Here is an 18,385-nt window from a genome sequence, read left to right on the forward strand (position 1 = left end):
CTATGGGTTATTCGTTGTGCTTGTAAAGATCCCAGGCATTTTGCTCTGCAATGTCTATAAAATGATCAATGATCCGGAAATACTTTTTCCCTGTTATAGAGCATCTATATAGGGATTCATTTTGGTCAGTTCGATCTATGCCTCCCATATGAGTATTGTAGGAGTGTAAAAGTTAGGTTGAAGCACACTGATCCTTTGCTTTTGTTCCCTGGAAAATCTTGCTATAGAGCGTAGTGGTTGCACTCCGTCAAAGTTGGTGGCTACAGTAACAACATTGCTGTCATTCCAACGTACAGTGGAAATCCCGGATGCTGAGTCAGAACAAATGTTATATGATCCTCTATTTTCTTTTATCATTTTATCTACAAATGATAGAGTACAATTCTTAACTCTGTTTCCTCTTATTGTTCCTGTTGCTTCCGCGCCCCTCTCTTTTAGGTCATGTAGCGCAGTAGCATTGAGCTGCCTTACTGGTAATTTATCTACACTTGGATTTTCTTCAGCACCCGAATCTTCATCTGTTATGTCATCAGTTGAATTTAGAAGACGGTGTAATGTTACATTCACACCAGTATTAGGTATTTCCTCATCTTTTGATTCTAACATGTCCAAAAGTTCCATATGTGTACATCGTTTTCTGTGAATACAAAATGACAACATATTACCCTGACGTCCTTCTGGAAGAACGGTTGAAAACATTTTTGAATTACAACTGACGGAAACTTTCAATCATATTATGAGCCCATACGTAATATAGGTTAATTCTTTAAGATATTACATGACAAGTTTCAGAATTATTGACGCAATATGAAAGAAAATATACATACCCATCGATGACAAGGTCAGTCAGTTCGTCCATGGTAAAATCGGCCCTATTTTCAAGACACACTTTCTCACTCACTATGAACGACAGCGTCAAACTGATTGTCGCAGCGCGCAACTGACTCTGCCTACTTCATATAACAATGCGTCACAGTCCGTTGTAACAATGCGTTATTCGCAAAAATAAATAATTTCAACAGTGAGTTACGTCGTCCTTCCAGAAGGACTTCAGGGTTATCTGGGTTTTGCATCCCCTCACATTGCAGCCACAAGCTACAGCTGGTGGACGTATCGTTAATGGCACCTTTCAACACCTTTTACATTCAAGCTATCAAGAGATTCTTGCGAAATAACTCTGGTAGGCAAGTGATTCAGTGTCAGGTGTCTCATCAGCTTGGGGAGGCTTTTGTAAGTGCAGCAGCTCCTGTTGCCGTAAATGGATTTCGAAGATGTGGCGGTCAAAAAGGACTTCTTTACTGAAGCAGGTTTAGCCGCAGCTACAACCACAGACGTTCACAATCCATCTGCCTTTGCTACATGCCTACCAGCTGAATACAGTCAGGACTCAAAGATCCTAGGACTAAAAAAACTCGTCCTGCTGAGACATAACAGATCTGCAGATCCTCAACCCAACACTGCACGTCTTGCACTTCGTCGAGATAGCAGTGCACCATTTACTGTAAGTTTTGGAGACGCCAACACTGGATTTGTTCTCATCTTTCGATACTCATCACATCCTGGCACCTCATCTGCAGTTAATCCACCCATGAAGACCAGTACTTCTGCTGCAAGCCCACTGTCCACGTCCAGCAAGCCAACTTCATTTGCTGTAAGCCCTCATGCTATTGTTCCAGTCCCAATAGTAAAAATTAACCAACGACAAAATAAGCGAAAAAAGGTTCAGAAGTAGTTTTAACTTCAATGCCTTACAAGGCTTTTCTTGTAACAGCAAAGGCAGAAAACGAAGAAAAAGAAAGACTGAAGCAAATTTAAATACAATCTGAAATGGAAGAGAAAGTTGAAAATAAAAAGTTAATAAAGAAGAAAGAACTTAAAGGAAAAAATAAATCGAAAGTAGCAAAACGAGCTTAGTTTCAAGATTCTGATAGAGGTGTCACAGACGTTGACTGCCTGTTTTGTGAGGACTTATTTTCAAACTATAGAGAAAATGAGGCGTATGTCACTAGGTGTAAGATAGATACTGCCTACAGGAAAATTAAAGAGACCTTTGGAGAAAAGAGAACCACTTATATGAATATCAAGAGCTCAGATGGAAACCCACTTCTAAGCAAAGCAAGGAAAGCAGAAAGGTGGAAAGAGTATATGGAGGGCCTATACAAGGGTGATGTTCTTGAGGACAATATTATGGAAATGGGAGCAGACGTAGATGAATATGAAATGAGAGATATGATAGTGCGTGAAGAGTTTGAGATAGCACTGAAAGATCTAAGACGAAACAAGGCCCTGGGAGTAGACAACATTCCATTAGAACTACTGACAGCCTTGGGAGAACCAGCCCTGACAAAACTCTAGCATCTGGTGAGCAAGATGTTTCAGACAGGCGAAATACCCTCAGACTTCAAAAACAATATCATAATTCCAATCCCAAAGGAAGCAGGTGTTGACAGGTGTCAAAAATTAGCGAACTATCAGTTTAATAAGATACGGCTGCAAAACACTAACACAACAAACAGACAAATGGTAAAACTGGTAGAAGCCGACATCAGGAAAGATCAGTTTGAATTCCTTAAAAATGTCGGAACATGCGAGGCAACACTGACCTTACGACTTATCTTAGAAGATAGTTTAAGGAAAAGCAGACCTACGTTTCTAGCATTTGTAGACTTGGAGAAAGCTTTTGAGAATGTTGAGTGGAATACCGGTACTCTCTTTCAAATTCTGAAGGTGGAAGGGGTAAAATACAGGGAGCGAAAAGCTATTTACAATTTGTTCAGAAACCAGATGGCAATTATAAGAGTCGTGGGGCATGAAAAAGAAGCAGTGGTTGGGAAGGGAGTGGGACAGGGTTGCAGCCTATCCCCGATGTTATTCAATCTGTATATTGAGCAAGCAGTAAAGGAAACAAACGAAAAATTCGGAGTAGGTATTAAAATCTATGGAGTAGAAATAAAAACTTTGAGATTTGCCGGTGACATTGTAATTCTGTCAGAGACAGCAACGGACCTGGACGAGCAGCTGAATGGAATGGACAGAGTCTTGAAAGGAGGATATAAGATGAACATCAACAAAAACAAAACGAGGACAATGGAATGTAGTCGAATTAAATCGGTTGATGCAGAGGGAATTAGATTAGGAAATGAGACGCTTAAAGTAGTAAATGCGTTTTGCTATTTGGGGAGCAAAATAACTGATGATGGTCGAAGTAGAGGATATAAAATGTAGACTGGCAATGGCAAGGAAAGTGTTTCTGAAGAAGAGAAATTTGTTAACGTCGAGTATAGATTTAAGTGTCAGGAAGTCTTTTGCTGAAAGTATGTGTATGGAGTGTAGTCATGTATGGAAGTGAAACATGGACGATAAATAGTTCAGATAAAAAGAGAATAGAAGCTTTCGAAATGTGGTGCTACAGAAGAATATTGAAGATTAGATGGGTAGATCACATAACTAATGAGGAGGTATTAACTAGAATTGGGGAGAAGAGAAATTTGTGGCACAACATGACTAGAAGAAGGGATCGGTTTGTAGGACATGTTCTGAGGCATCAAGGGATCACTAATTTAGTACTGGAGGGCAGTGCGGAGGGTAAAAATCGTAGAGAGAGACCAAGAGATGAATACACGGAAACAGATTCAGAAGGATGTAGGCTGCAGTAGCTACTGGGAGATGAAGGAGCTTGCACAAGATAGAATAGCATGGAGAGCTGCATCATACCAGTCTCTGGATTGAAGATCACAACAACAAATAACAACAGAGAAAATGAAAATGTATCAGGTGTGCAGACTGCCTAAACTGCAGTGGCATAGCGTGGTTGTAAAGGTTGGGGAGACTCTGCAGTTGTTATAGGCAGACAAAATAGTACAAAAACAATAATTTAAACAAAGGAAACAAAATGCATCAAATAAAACAACAACTACTACCCTACCACTATTACCGCCACTAATAATAATAATAATAATAATAATAATAAGACCTACATTATGGACAGGTAGACAATTTAAGAAAATTCTTTCTAGAACGAGCAGAAACTAGCAAAATACACAAAGCAATCACTCATATAAATACATCGGCTACACCACTGCAATTTCATAACCACTTCTACAACCCTTTAGATCACATAACATCAACAGATACGAAGAAAGTAAATTGGAAAAAGAAAACACTACATGGCAAGCACCCGTATCATCTAACACAACCACACATCGATCAAGACGCATCCAACACATGGCTAAGAAAAGGCAATATATACAGTGAGACGGAAGGATTCATGATTGCAATACAGGATCAAACAATAAACACCAGATATTACAGCAAGCATATTATTAAAGATCCCAATACCACAACAGATAAATGCAGACTTTGCAAACAACAAATAGAAACGGTAGATCACATCACAAGTGGATGTACAGTACTAGCAAATACAGAATACCCCAGAAGACATGACAATGTAGCAAAAATAATACATCAACAACTTGCCTTACAACATAAACTTATAAAACAACACGTTCCCACATACAAGTATGAACCACAAAATGTACTGGAGAATGATGAATACAAATTATACTGGAACAGAAGCATTATAACAGATAAAACAACACCACATAACAAACCTGACATCATACTCACCAATAAAAAGAAGAAATTAACACAACTAATCGAAATATCCATACCCAATACAACAAATATACAAAAGAAAACCGGAGAAAAAATTGAAAAATACATCCAACTGGCTGAGGAAGTCAAGGACATGTGGCATCAGGATAAAGTTGACATTATACCAATTATACTATCAACTACAGGAGTCATACCACACAATATCCACCAGTACATCAATGCAATACAGCTACATCCAAACTTATATATACAATTACAGAAATCCGTAATTATTGATACATGTTCAATTACCCGAAAGTTCCTAAATGCAATATAACATATACCGTACAGTTAAAAGGAAGTGACGCTTGATCAAGGTCCGCGTCACTTTCCATTTTTAACCAGACTTAACGTCTGAGAAAGTAAAGAAATAATAATAATAATAACAATAACGACGAATACAAATTATACTGGAACAGAACCATTATAACAGATAAAACAACACCACATAACAAACCTGACATCATACTCACCAATAAAAAGAAGAAATTAACGCAACTAATCGAAATATCCATACCCAATACAACAAATTTACAAAAGAAAACAGGAGAAAAAATTGAAAAATACATCCAACTGGCTAAGGAAGTCAAGGACATGTGGCATCAGGATAAAGTTGACATTATACCAATTATACTATCAACTACAGGAGTCATACCACACAATATCCACCAGTACATCAATGCAATACAGCTACATCCAAACGTATATATACAACTACAGAAATCTGTAATTATTGACACTTGTTCAATTACCCGAAAGTTCCTAAATGCAATGTAACATATACCGTACAGTTAAAAGGAAGTCACGCTTGATCAAGGTCTGCGTCACCTTCCATTTTTAACCAGACATAACGTCTGAGACAAGAAAGAAATAATAATAATAATAATAATAACTAACTTGTTCAAGAAACGATGACAAATTTGTAGAACTCCAGCAGCAAGAGAAGAAGCACATTTCCTTGTACACAAGTGCAATGCACGTGACTTTTCTTTCCACGAATAAGTCTATAACTCGATCTACAAAGATCTGATCACCGCATAGCTCTCCAAGTAATGTCTTTTCTATTGCTAAAGTGCTCAAACACGAGAGCCGGATGTTCGACATTGAATTCCTTAAATAATTCTTCACTCGTTTAAGAGAACTCGTGCTTCGTTCACTGCTTGCTGTTGTTGCGGGTAGGGTCAAATCCAAACGCAGGAACTTCGTTGTGTCTTCATAAACGGTTGTCTAAATGATTGACAATGTAATTTAAGAGGATTCTTGGAGGTAAGTGTTTTTTCTCATCAACGTATATGTTACACAGTTCATTTTCAAGTTGTTCTTGCTTGAAAAAAGGATACTGTTCTAATAATTGAAGCAGTTTCAACTTTGGAAATTCTTTTTGGTAGTTTGGGAAACACTTTTCGTTCAAAAGTTCAAGAAACTGAATTAGGGGAAAGTATTGAAACCTTCTTTCCATTTGAAGAATTTGCAAATCCAGTATCTTGTAAGTTAGTGCCCTGAGAGATGTCTTTTGACTGTCACAAAATGATAAGTTGCCATTAAAACAGAAGGTGCATTTAATGCATTCATCAACGAATGTTTCCTTTGTTAATTGTCGTAAGTTTCTCAAAACAGTTCTTATTTCATCGTGGCAAGCAGTTATACTGACAGATATTGACTGAAGAACATTAAAGAGATGATCAACATAAACAAAGCACCCTCGGTAGAAGCAAAGCAAGTAGACAAACGTAGGATCATCCATCCGTCGTTTCATTCCCACAGCACAGCTCAAAGATTCTGGGTCCCACTGAGAGTCCGTATCATCAAATATATAATTAAAACACTATATAGCCCTAAGAATGACTAGATGTTGTTGAAACTGCCCTGGAACGAAAGTTCCAGCGAGTGTTGCTAGCATGTGGCAGTTTAAATCCTTTCTCAGTTAGCAATACAGTTCGTTTTGATGATTTGCTGAAAAACGAATGGAATACAGTAGTCATTCGTACTTGTCGTATGATTTTGGAGGCATGTAACAGTACCAAATTCAGTTGGTGTGCGTAGCAATGAATAAACAGCGCATAGGGACAGAACTGTTTCACCAATTGTTGTAGTCCTCTTTCTCTGCCCGCCATTACTCAAGCGCCATCATATGTTTGACTTACCACTTCTCCTTCCACTTTCCATTCTTTCAATACTGCATGTATAATGTTTGACAAACCTTCAGCAGTTTTATTTCCAGAAACATTGTAAAATATTTCCTCAATTTTGTCTGCAATACAATACCTGAATGTTATACTCATCTGACTCTTGCATGACACGTCTAATGTTTCATCAGCCTGAATCGAAATGAAATTGCAATTCTGAATTTCAGATTTTATTACCTTATTAACTTCCAGAGTTATCATTTCTATTACATCATTCTGTATATCTGGAGAAGTTCCTTTAAAGGTCGAAGATGATGACAGATGGTCTCGGATTAACTGCTCTCCTTGAGCTAGTAAATCCAACAATTCCAGATAGTTACCTCTGTTCCTGGAGGATTCGTCTTCTCGATGGCCGCGAAAGGCTAGTTCTTGTTTACAAAGAAATACAATTGCCTGAATAAGACGAGCCAATACTCTCCTGCTGGATGCAACTTGTTTGTTGTATTTTATTGCTGTCAGACGAGCGGCTTCAGAAAGGGCGTGCTCATTCTACTTTTGCCAATAACTGAAATCATTCTTTGTACTGCAGGTGACGTTTTGATATTTGATGCTTTTGTGCTTTCCTGTCAAAGTTCTTTATTGTACAAATGCCCTCATTGCATCATTCCTTTTCACCACCAAACAGAAGACATATATAACAATATAATTTGTTATTAACTGCATTCGCAGTCAGCCAAGCATACCTTTCGTATCAGGCTGTCTGAGAAGTGCGTTTTTGTTTGGCTTCACTTAAAACTACACTGAGTATAAGAGTAGGTCGATGTTCTTCAATTCGCACTTTTTCTCGTACGATAATGTAGAAAAAGGCGTTTTTAATAAAAATTCTATAAGGTGTTCAGTTGATGGCTCACTCAAGTTGGCGACACAACGAAAATATGCACTAAAATCACACAAGAATGACTACGAACACAAACGGCGCGACTGTTCACTTCCGTGTTAAAAGCCAGCATAGAAGCGGCAGAGACTAGTCTCGATACCTGCTACTGCTAGCAAGTGCAGCGCACCGGCCTTCGTTGAAGAGGGGAAATGGAGGGGAGCCGAGAATGCCACTACAGCGCAGGCGCACACAGCCAGGTAAGGGGAGGCAGAGACTGAGAGCAGTCGAGTCTCAAGCAGGCAGACACACCAGCACTCAGGGTGCGGCGGCGCGGTCTACAAAACTGATGTCTTCGCACATTTAGTGCTCTTAGTAGAAAGTTGTTTATATTTTTGTTATGAATTACTATTGCATCTGTTTTAAGCACGAATACAGGGGAGACTAAGTCTCAAAGTCTCCCCTCACACTACGCCACTGCTAAACTGTGTACACAAGGCTTGTGCTGAGTATGAGGAAGAAGACAATCAGTTCATCTGTGAACTCTGCAGATAAACTGAAAAAGACAATAGCCAAAGACATGTTGAAGCGCCGTTTTTCATAAATTGTTTAATTTAACTTGAACGTAATTTTAAAACAAATTACAAACTGTCAAACCTTTGTATAGAATGATGAAGTTCCTATTACTTGAGAAAAATACGCACTTCTCAAAATGCAGTTAAATTATTATTTTTTGTATCGGGCTTAGCGGCCACCCAGTGGCCATTTTACCCTACCCATTTCAGTGCCCATTTCACAGATTAAGTTAAAAACTTTTTTTTTCACAAAAAGTAACCGAAATACAGTACAACTGAAAATTTTCGCATAAACAGAAATAATAAAGCTAACTAATTCCTAATTTTTCTTTTTTTATATCAATTTTCGTTTATATAAGATATTTATCTCAGTCTGTCCACTATGTCCAGCTTTTCCGTGGTTAAATTATCAGTTGCTGTCTGGTCATTTACAAGCCAATACTGACCCGATGCCAGGCTATGATTTGATTCCAACCACTATTGCAAGTGATTTTTAAACAGGCACTCTTAAGTTTTGTTGATGCATGGTGAAAGAGAAGTACATCTATATGATGTGAGCAGCTCTTCATCTTTATGTGGTTTCAGCTAAATGAGTACTTACGTTGTCCAATCATCTATTAGTGCGTCGTTCATCCATATTTAGTTAAATGTCTGTAACAGTTTTCTGGGTGTTACGTCAGAGAGATTTTCTGTTACATGGTACCGGTAGTGTATGATGTCCTTGCTGCGCAAGTAATTTACCGCCTCTTTCATATCTTTCATCAGTTCTTTATACAAAAATTGTACAAGTGGATAACTGTAATCCCTTTATTATGGTGAACGAAATGGCTGGTCGGCTGCAGAAGCTAGTGATATTAAGTTCACAAAGTCTTCAAGCCATGTATCATATAGTGGCTGACGATTAGTTGGGTTCAGGTATTGAGCATTAATTTCCTCCATGTAAGGTTATTAGTTAGGGATTCACAAAAAAAAAAAAACGCCAACTGTTTTCTTTACTACCGTAGCTATTTTCTGATATGCAACGAAGTTTGCTACATTCTGTTGTTTCCTGAAGTTACTGTACGCCAGTTTTCTTTGCGCTCTAGAGCACTCTTGTGTCCACCAAATAGGGGCCCATTGCTTCAAAACGATAACTTTCTTGGTTCTTAGAATGGAACTTGATGCAGCTTCTTCAATAACTGAATAGCTGAATATTAATAATTTACTGTCTTAAGTTGTTCTTTCATTAATGATCTATTCTTGCAGTAAATGTCGCAAAGCAATCCGTGCCACAAGAAAGTGGTGGACACATTGTCAAGCAGCTTATTGCCGATTAGAAGTTGTTAAATGTTTGCTAAGTAGCTAATCCTGCGGTTGATTGGTGACAGGGACTGTCTGATGAAACATTACTAGCGACTTCCCTCAGCACTCCAGCTGACTGGACGGTTCTTGTGAAATAAGACAGCAATTTAACTATGAGTAAGCTTCCTAAATTGGTTCATGGAAATAAGGAAGTGACGCTAGCAATATTAGTTCACCATAAGTCTTTTTCTAAAGCTGGTGCCAGTTCCCCCCCCTCCCCTCCCTCCCTCAAACGCCCCTCCAGCGATACAAGACTATAAGACCCTAAATACCTATTTTTACGTTTCCTGTCATAGGTCTCACAACTGGCACACCCGAAACTTCAGGATGTATGAGTGGAACAAACCCTGGTAACTCAGGCACCCCTTGTGGCTACTAAGGGATTCAGACCACTCGTTTCCAAGTGACCTAATTATCATATCAACCTATCACATCCAAGCCATCACTGTCTCACTGCAACAAACATCAGTCTATTTAATTACCACCATTCCACATCGCATAATGCCTTTATACTTAACGCTATATCCTGACACGCAATATTTACGTAAATGCCAACTGCCAGGAGCCATTTGAAATTAATGAAGACGTGCGCACCTGGTGATGTGGGAACTTGGTGATGAATTTTTCGTTCCCGCACACATGCCACTATGTCGGATAGTGGACTGATGAAAGAAATCGACTGCTGCCAGGGACTGTGGAATCACTCTTACAGTGCCAGTTTAATTACAAACTGACTTGCATGGAGTCTTATAAATACGTAAAAGGAAAAAAAAGACTTGCTGAGAAAGGTGAAATCATCCGAAAAATATGGTGTACCAGCTAATTCTGCCGCAACAAATTCCATATATTTGTGTTCTAAAAAAATGTAATTATATTAAATAAACTTTTACTTCTTTTCTAACCCCCGTCTCGAAGTATTCCGATGAGGTCCCAGTTAGATATGGCAACCCTAATTGGAAGGCAATGTTTCTGAGAAGGAACTATCACTTTCTAAATGGAACAGCTTACCTATGTAGTAGTTTCGTTACTTAGTCGACCGTCAGCGTCATCTCATTTTATTATAGCTTAGGCTTATTAGTTAAATAGATTAGTTACATTAGATAGATCAAGGAAAGGCAAACCTACGTTTCTAGCATTTGTGGACTTAGAAAAAGCTTTTAACAATGTTGACTGGAATACTCTCTTTCAAATTATGAAGGTGGCAGGGGTAAAATACAGGGAGCGAAAGGCTATTTACAAGTTGTACAGAAACCAGATGGCAGTTATAGGAGTAGAGGGGCGTGAAAGGTGACCAGTGGTTGAGAAGGGAGTGAGACAGGCTTGTAGCCTATCCCTGATGTTATTCAATATGTACATTGAACAAGCATTAAAGTGACCCAAAGAAAAATTTGTAGTAGGAATTAAAGTTCAGGGAAAAGAAATAAAAACTTTCAGGTTTGTCGATGACATCGTAATTCTGTCAGGCGGAGCAAAGAACTTGGAAGAGCAGCTTAACGGAATGGACAATGTCTTGAAAGGAAGATATAAGATAAACATAAACAAAAGCAAAACGAAGATAAAGGACTGTAGTCGAATTAAATCTTGTGATGCTGAAGAATTAGATTAGGTTCACAAATGGTTGAAATGGCTCTGAGCACAATGGGACTTAACTTCTGAGGTAATCAGTCCCCTAGAACTTAAAACTACTTAAACCTAACTAACCTAAGGACATCACACACATCCATGCCCGAGGTACGATTCGAACCTGCGACCGTAGTGGTCGCTTGGTTCCAGACTATAGCGCCTAGAACCGCACGGCCACCACATTACATTAGGAAATGAGACACACAAAGTTGTAGATGAATTTCGCTATTTGAGGAGCAATGAGTACACTAAGCAGATTTAGGAGGATGTAGGTTGCAGTAGTTACTCAGAGATGAAGAAGCTTGCGCAGGACAGAGTAGCATGGAGACTGCAACAAACTGTTATTTGGACTGAAGACCACAACAACAAAAGACTTATTAGGAATACCTGGACTTTTATGATAGTAGATATGTTTCCTTATGATCTGCAAATTGTTAATAAGTACTAAAATACCATATATTCTAACTACAGAAATGTTTTTTGTCATATACATACTATGCTGTATTTAATTTTTCAAGAATAATGTCATTTTCAAGACTTTGCTTAGTTTTTCGCATTTCCATTTATGACACAAGAATTCATTCTTTTAATATTGGCAAAACCTCTACGAAAAATGCAACTATGTTGCTCAAGAATGTATTTGTACATGTTGACAATAAACTGATGGATCATAAGCTAATTATCATCGTCATGTCACATACTGTTATTAACGTGTTCCAGATATGGGCACTGAACAAAATTGATGTTTTTTTATCGATACTGTACTAAATGTAAAGCACATTTATGAAATGTCGATCCTCGTCTGTCGATTTTTTAATCTGGTTTTTGAAATTAATGGAAAATAGCGAACTGGATGCAGTCGGAAGTTCGTGATATGGCAACGTTCGTCAAAACCATATAATTTCCACAGACACTGCACTTGCAAAATTCAGCAATGACACCCGATTATTGCAAAATTTTTTTAGTTGATTTACTGTCACTCATTTTCTGAAGCAGAATTTTCGCAGTAAAAACAACTAACTCATCAAGACCTTATAAATCACTACTACTTATAAATCACGACTACTTTTATGAAAAAACAGATGCCGAAAACAAATTCCGAGATGAAAACAAAACAATCTGCATCGAATTTTTAATATACGCGCGTAACGAGGAAATCCAGAGAAACCATTTAACGTTCATCGACAGCAATCTGCGGCACAAACAAAATAACATTACGTCATTGGTCAAAGCCGACGGGTGGTACCGGACACTAGAATTGACCCTGTGATGTGAAAGGGATGCCTTCGTGAACTATTTAAATCCTCTTTTACTCTATTTGTGACGATAGCTGAGGGAGCTATAACACCAAAAACAATGTTGGTTTGCGTACTGGTACTGCTTCTTACTCGTTACATTTTCACGTTTCAAATCACACGTGATACGTGTTTAATCTTCATGTTTGCCAAAAACTTACTTGCATTTTGTTTGTTAGCCCACAAAAGCGGGCAACAAGGAAAACAGTAAGCAGGGCATGCTATCATAACTTGTGAATGTCAAAGCAAAGTAAAAGATTTTTCAAATGTCAAAGAAAAAGAACAGCATGCAGATATATCTCTATGCAGAACTGTGTTATTTTTGTTATTAGACTGTCGGTGCATAAAGGTCACTGTAGATTAAACATCTTCTTACTTCGAAATCTTATCTATGAAGTGTCATTCAGTGTGTCACCAATAAAAGCAAAACATGACAAATTCATATTTGAAAGCATGCTCCAACAATTTGCAATTCAGCAAATCTCACCAGTAGACAGTTCTGTTTATATTAATGGGCATTTAAACTAATACCTCCCATATATGTTAATGCAAGGGTCCACATTGTTAATAAAGGAGTTGCCTCAGCAGCCTAGAGCCCGTAAAATAGATATTTTGCTTCAGCAATTATGTAACTAATTTTTTAGCAATGATAGCCTAGCCACTGTAACATATGAATGCTACTTAAACAGGAATTTCATGTATATTTTAATAAAGATTTTATTAATAGTATGTAGGTTCACTCTTGGTTGTCACAGTAAATTATTGTATCTTTTTAACAGTAGCCTGTTTGCTTCATTACACAGAATATTTATTGCCAGAACCTTTCTGTCAGTTTTTTAGGGGTAGCCTGTGTGGTTTTACTTTTAAATTCTGTTCCAGGCTACCAAAGTACTGGACATAGGCCTGCATCAAGCTTAGTTATAAACCAATAATAATACTAGGATAGTATACAACGACTGCTTTTATTTACTCATTTACCCATCATACAGAAGATAATTTGGTTCAATGTATTTATCTGATACAACCATGAACGTAATTGCGCATATTAAAGGCACATGGGATTAACGACCAAGGGACATCCAAAGTTTAAAATACAGTTCGTAGTACCATCTTACAGAGGAATGGAAGTACTATAATGTGGCACGGTTCGTTTTTTCTAAAAAGGATCAAGACACTCGAAAATCTGTTCTCGGGGAAACGATTAAGGTCCACTCGGTGCTGAGGAAAAACGACCAAGATCCATTTTCTACTCAGAGACTATTTTCTTTTCCCTTATGTTTCATCCTCTTCATCCTACAATGTTGTAGCTTCATATCACTGGCTTTCCAACAATACTTGTCACTCACACATTGTAAACCAATGTCGAACTCTGACATTGTTTGGTAATAAAGCGAAGACCTGCATAAAACAGTCACATTGAGCATCAAAAGTAGGCTGGAAAAGTTTTTCTCAGTAAGCTGTGCATAAACACTCATTTCTTACTGTTACCGAAACTGTGCATAAAGTAATGTCTTAAGTTAAATGAAAGCATCAGAAATGACGGAGAATGAAGATGAATATTACAGTCTTCAATAGACTACAAGAACAAGGAAAAGAAAAGTGTTGGAGCATATTTCTAATTCTTCAGAAATCTTATGGGCCATGAGTAATGTTAGTGGTGACGAGTGTTACGTGCTTACGATTGAGACGTTTTCTGAATGTTCTGTTTATAGAACAGAATAGATTAATGAAGGAATTCAATCAAATAGCTTCCTATGATATACAAAACTCATCTGACTGGACTTCTCAGGGTATATCCTATGCTGAGAAGAAGTCCACATGAAGCCTGTAAGTCATGATTTTTGCTATGTCTATGAATTGTTAGTTAATAGAGGTGGACGAATACAGAACGTTTGGTTTTGTCAACAATCCTTCTTGTGAGTGTATGGCATCTACAACATTCGTCTTATTATTCTTAAAAAGGCGATGGCCACAACAGGAAAAGCACATGTAGAGACCATTCGATAACGTAACACTAGACCAAACAAACTTAAAAGAGAAACCGTATCCAAAGTCCATCAACGTATATTGTCACTGAGAGGCCTCAAATCACATTATAGCATTCATGATAGCGTAGAACTGAATACTCTACAGTTATACCTGTTATATTCAGAAGAATCTTCCGCTTCGTCATTTTGTAGCCAGTGAAGCATATTATCACAGGCTGCTATCATTTTATTCATTCAGTATTCATGTGCTTTCTTCTGGGAAATCTGTTTTTATGCGAGTGCCTATGACTAAACACTTTCCAACATAGCACCTGATAAAGCTGTAGTATTTGGGTTCGGAAATTTGGCCAGACAGCATGCGTGAACTCAGTGATTCCTGTTCTAGATAGAATAAAAACACCTGAAGCTAATGTTCTGGGGTAACTAAGATGGAAGTCGGCATTAAGTTCTTGACGTCATGACAACTTCCTTATTTTTACCTCCACGGCCGTTTTGCAACCTTCTTGTCGAAGATGAGCGACTGTAGGATGATACAATACGATTTAGACAAAATTTCTAGTTTGTGTGGTGAATGGCAGCTGGCTCGAAATGTACAAAAAATGTACAAAAATGTAAGTTAATGTGGATGGTAGGAAAACAAATACGTAATGTTTAGATACAGCATTCGTAGTTTCTTGCTTGACGCAGTCACGATGTATAGATATCTGGGCGTAACGTTGCAGAGAGATATGAAATGAGCATATGAGGACTGTGGGAGGGAAGACGAATGGCAGACTTTGGTTTACTGTGAGAATTTTAGGAAAGAGTGGTTCATCTGTAAAGGAGTCCGCATGTAGGACGCTGGTGTCATTTTTTCTTGAGTACTGCTCAAGGATCTGCACCAGGGCGGATTGAAGGAATATATCGAAGCAGTCCAGAGGCGGACTGCTAGATTTGTTACCGATAGGTTCGAAAAACATACAAGAGTTATGCAGACGTTTCGGGACCTCAGGTGGAAACCTATGGACGAATGGCGACGTTCTTTTCGAGGAACACTATTGAGGAAAATTGAGAGAAATGGCGCCTGAAACTGACTGCGGAACGATCCTACTGCCGGCAACATACATTTCGCTTAAGAACCACGATACGAGAAATAGGCTTATGCAGAGGCATAAAGCGGTCGTTTTTCTGCCACTCTACCTGCGAGTGAACAGGAAAGGAAATGACAGTGGTACATGGTACCCTCTGCCAGGCACCGTACGGTGGCTTGCGGAGTACGGTATGTACGTAAATGTAGATGTAGATATAAACTAATGACGTTACACAGGACATAATTGGTCAAAGCTGACGGGTGGAATGGAACACTACAATTGATCCTCTTGGTATTATTTGGCCCCTGTTAGCATTTGTTTTGCAGTCTGAAACTTCGACTGCATACTTAGGTAACACAGGTGTAGGAGAGAGACTTAATTGCTCTGCTTCCTTGTGCGTTTTCTTCTGTAAACTGCACTTCTGCTGCAATGCATGGACGCTTTTAGCTTTGCTATCGTTGGGGGATTGCCAGTGAAAACTTCTTTGTGCATCTGTTGTTCTTATTGCTAACTGTAGCGGTTCTAGGCGCTACAGTCTGGAACCGCGCGACCGCTACGGTCGCAGGTTCGAATCCTGCCTCGGGCATGGTTGTGTGTGATGTCCTAGGGGACTGATGAACTCAGAAGTTAAGTTCCATAGTGCTCAGAACCATTTGAACCATTTAGTTTGCTAACTGTAAGTGATTCAGTCTTCTCGCCAATCGATCTGGGCACTTGTGTGCTCTTTCTTTACCGCAAGGGATCCGAATTGGCGGTAATTTAGACCTAACACTCGCTTCATTTCCAGTCCATTGCTTGTTTCCGATCTCCCCTCATTGATGGATCCAGTTTACCATATCGAAATTGAAACTGTTTATCGCAGTGTTTACAATTAATTCCAGTTTCCACTGTTCACTGTTTTGGCAATTTCATACACAGTCCATCTTCTACAGTATCGGCAGTACTTTTACAAAATGCACTGGATACGCTGCTGCTTTGCTTTATACACTTATTTTGCAATTTAAGTTCGCATTATGTTTTTTGCTATTGCATTGTCTCGTATTTATGTTTAAGTTCTATAATCTCATTTAGTAGCAGACTGACGACCTCATTTGCGCAGTCTTTGTTGCCAAGTTTGAAACTTATTCTGTAGTCATTACATTTACTGCACGCCCAGATGCCCGCATCTCGTGGTCGTGCGGTAGCGTTCTCGCTTCCCACGCCCGGGCTCCCGGGTTCGATTCCCGGCGGGGTCAGGGATTTTCTCTGCCTCGTGATGGCTGGGTGTTGTGTGATGTCCTTAGGTTAGTTAGGTTTAAGTAGTTGTAAGTTCTAGGGGACTGATGACCATAGATGTTAAGTCCCATAGTGCTCAGAGCCATTTTTTTTTAACCACGCCCAGATTTTCCGCTTGATGTTTCCATTAACACATCTATAATGGTGTGCCTTACATTTTACGTACATGACACCTTTCTACGGGCTGTTTTCGCAGGAGCAAATGTCGGCGCTCATTCTTGCGAGCAGCCAAGTCGTAAGATGACGTGGTCGCAGCACTCGAGTCTTCACTTACATAATTTTCAGTTTTGCGTTTGTTACTTCCGCCACTTTTGTTATTGTTTTACACGAAATACACTCCGTTTCACTGTATTTAAGACACTTTTCTCCGGAATTATTAACTACATTTATGGACATACTAGGCTCCTAACCCAGCGCCATCTTGGACCTACGGAGTTCTTATGGCAACGTTTTTCTAGTACTCTCATTGAATATCACTTTTTACTACATCTTATAAATACACTATCAAGATTTTTATTCCATCTAAGGCTGTCTTGAAGCCAGACACCCAGAAATTATGTACTGGCCACGTCTGTGTATGACACCTGAATTTTTATGTCCTCTTCACTATTTGTTGTATGTTTTCAAAATTTAGTGCTATTGTTTTATTTATTTATAATCAGCTTTTTATGACTGACCCAGTTTACAATACCGTACTACTTTGTGTCTCCGATAGTGTTTACTGAAGTATTTCTTCCGACTTACTACTGGCCGGCCGGAGTGGCCGAGCGGTTAAAGGCGCTACAGTCTGGAACCGCACGACCGCTACGGTCGCAGGTTCGAATCCTGCCTCGGGCATGGATGTTTGTGCTGTCCGTAGGTTAGTTAGGTTTAAGTAGTTCTAAGTTCTAGGGGACTTATGACCACAGCAGTTGAGTCCCATAGTGCTCAGAGCCATTTGAACCATTTGACTTACTACTGAGCGTGTTAACTGCAACTGAATTGTGTTTTGTGACGGTGTATACTCAACATCAGATGATATACATTAATCAAATGTAGAATGGACCCCAATATCGACCCTTGTAGCGCATCTTTATTATCATGATTTGTCGAAAATCATTGAAATATACAATCAGATGACAAATAAAACTCCTGTAAGTACGGTTCTTACTGGTATATCTCCTCTTAGTATTATTATTCCAGAAATGTCTTGTGCTAGGAGGATGGTGACTCCAGCAGCTGTGCCTGTTAGAAGAGCAAGGTGGATTGAGCAATGACGAAAATAGCGGGTGATACGGTCAGGTGACGCATTTGGCTTATCATCATGATAGTGACCTATCGAGTTATACATGGCGCTGGCTTTAGTTGACTACTGCCACTGCCCGATTGTGGAAGCAGTGGTTGGGAATACTACCTCACAGGAAATATAAAGTGCAGATTGTTTTGACGCGTTATGACACGTGACACAACCTTGCACGCTCGTTGAGTGCATTCAGACACGTCCGACCTGAGACCTCAAGAAACTCTAGTTACTGTACTACACGCTTTTGACTTTTTTGAGAAGGCTTTTTCTGCGTAATCTTTTC

The sequence above is a fragment of the Schistocerca nitens genome, chromosome 2 (assembly GCF_023898315.1).
Source record: "Schistocerca nitens isolate TAMUIC-IGC-003100 chromosome 2, iqSchNite1.1, whole genome shotgun sequence".
Taxonomy (NCBI): Eukaryota; Metazoa; Arthropoda; class Insecta; order Orthoptera; family Acrididae; genus Schistocerca; species Schistocerca nitens.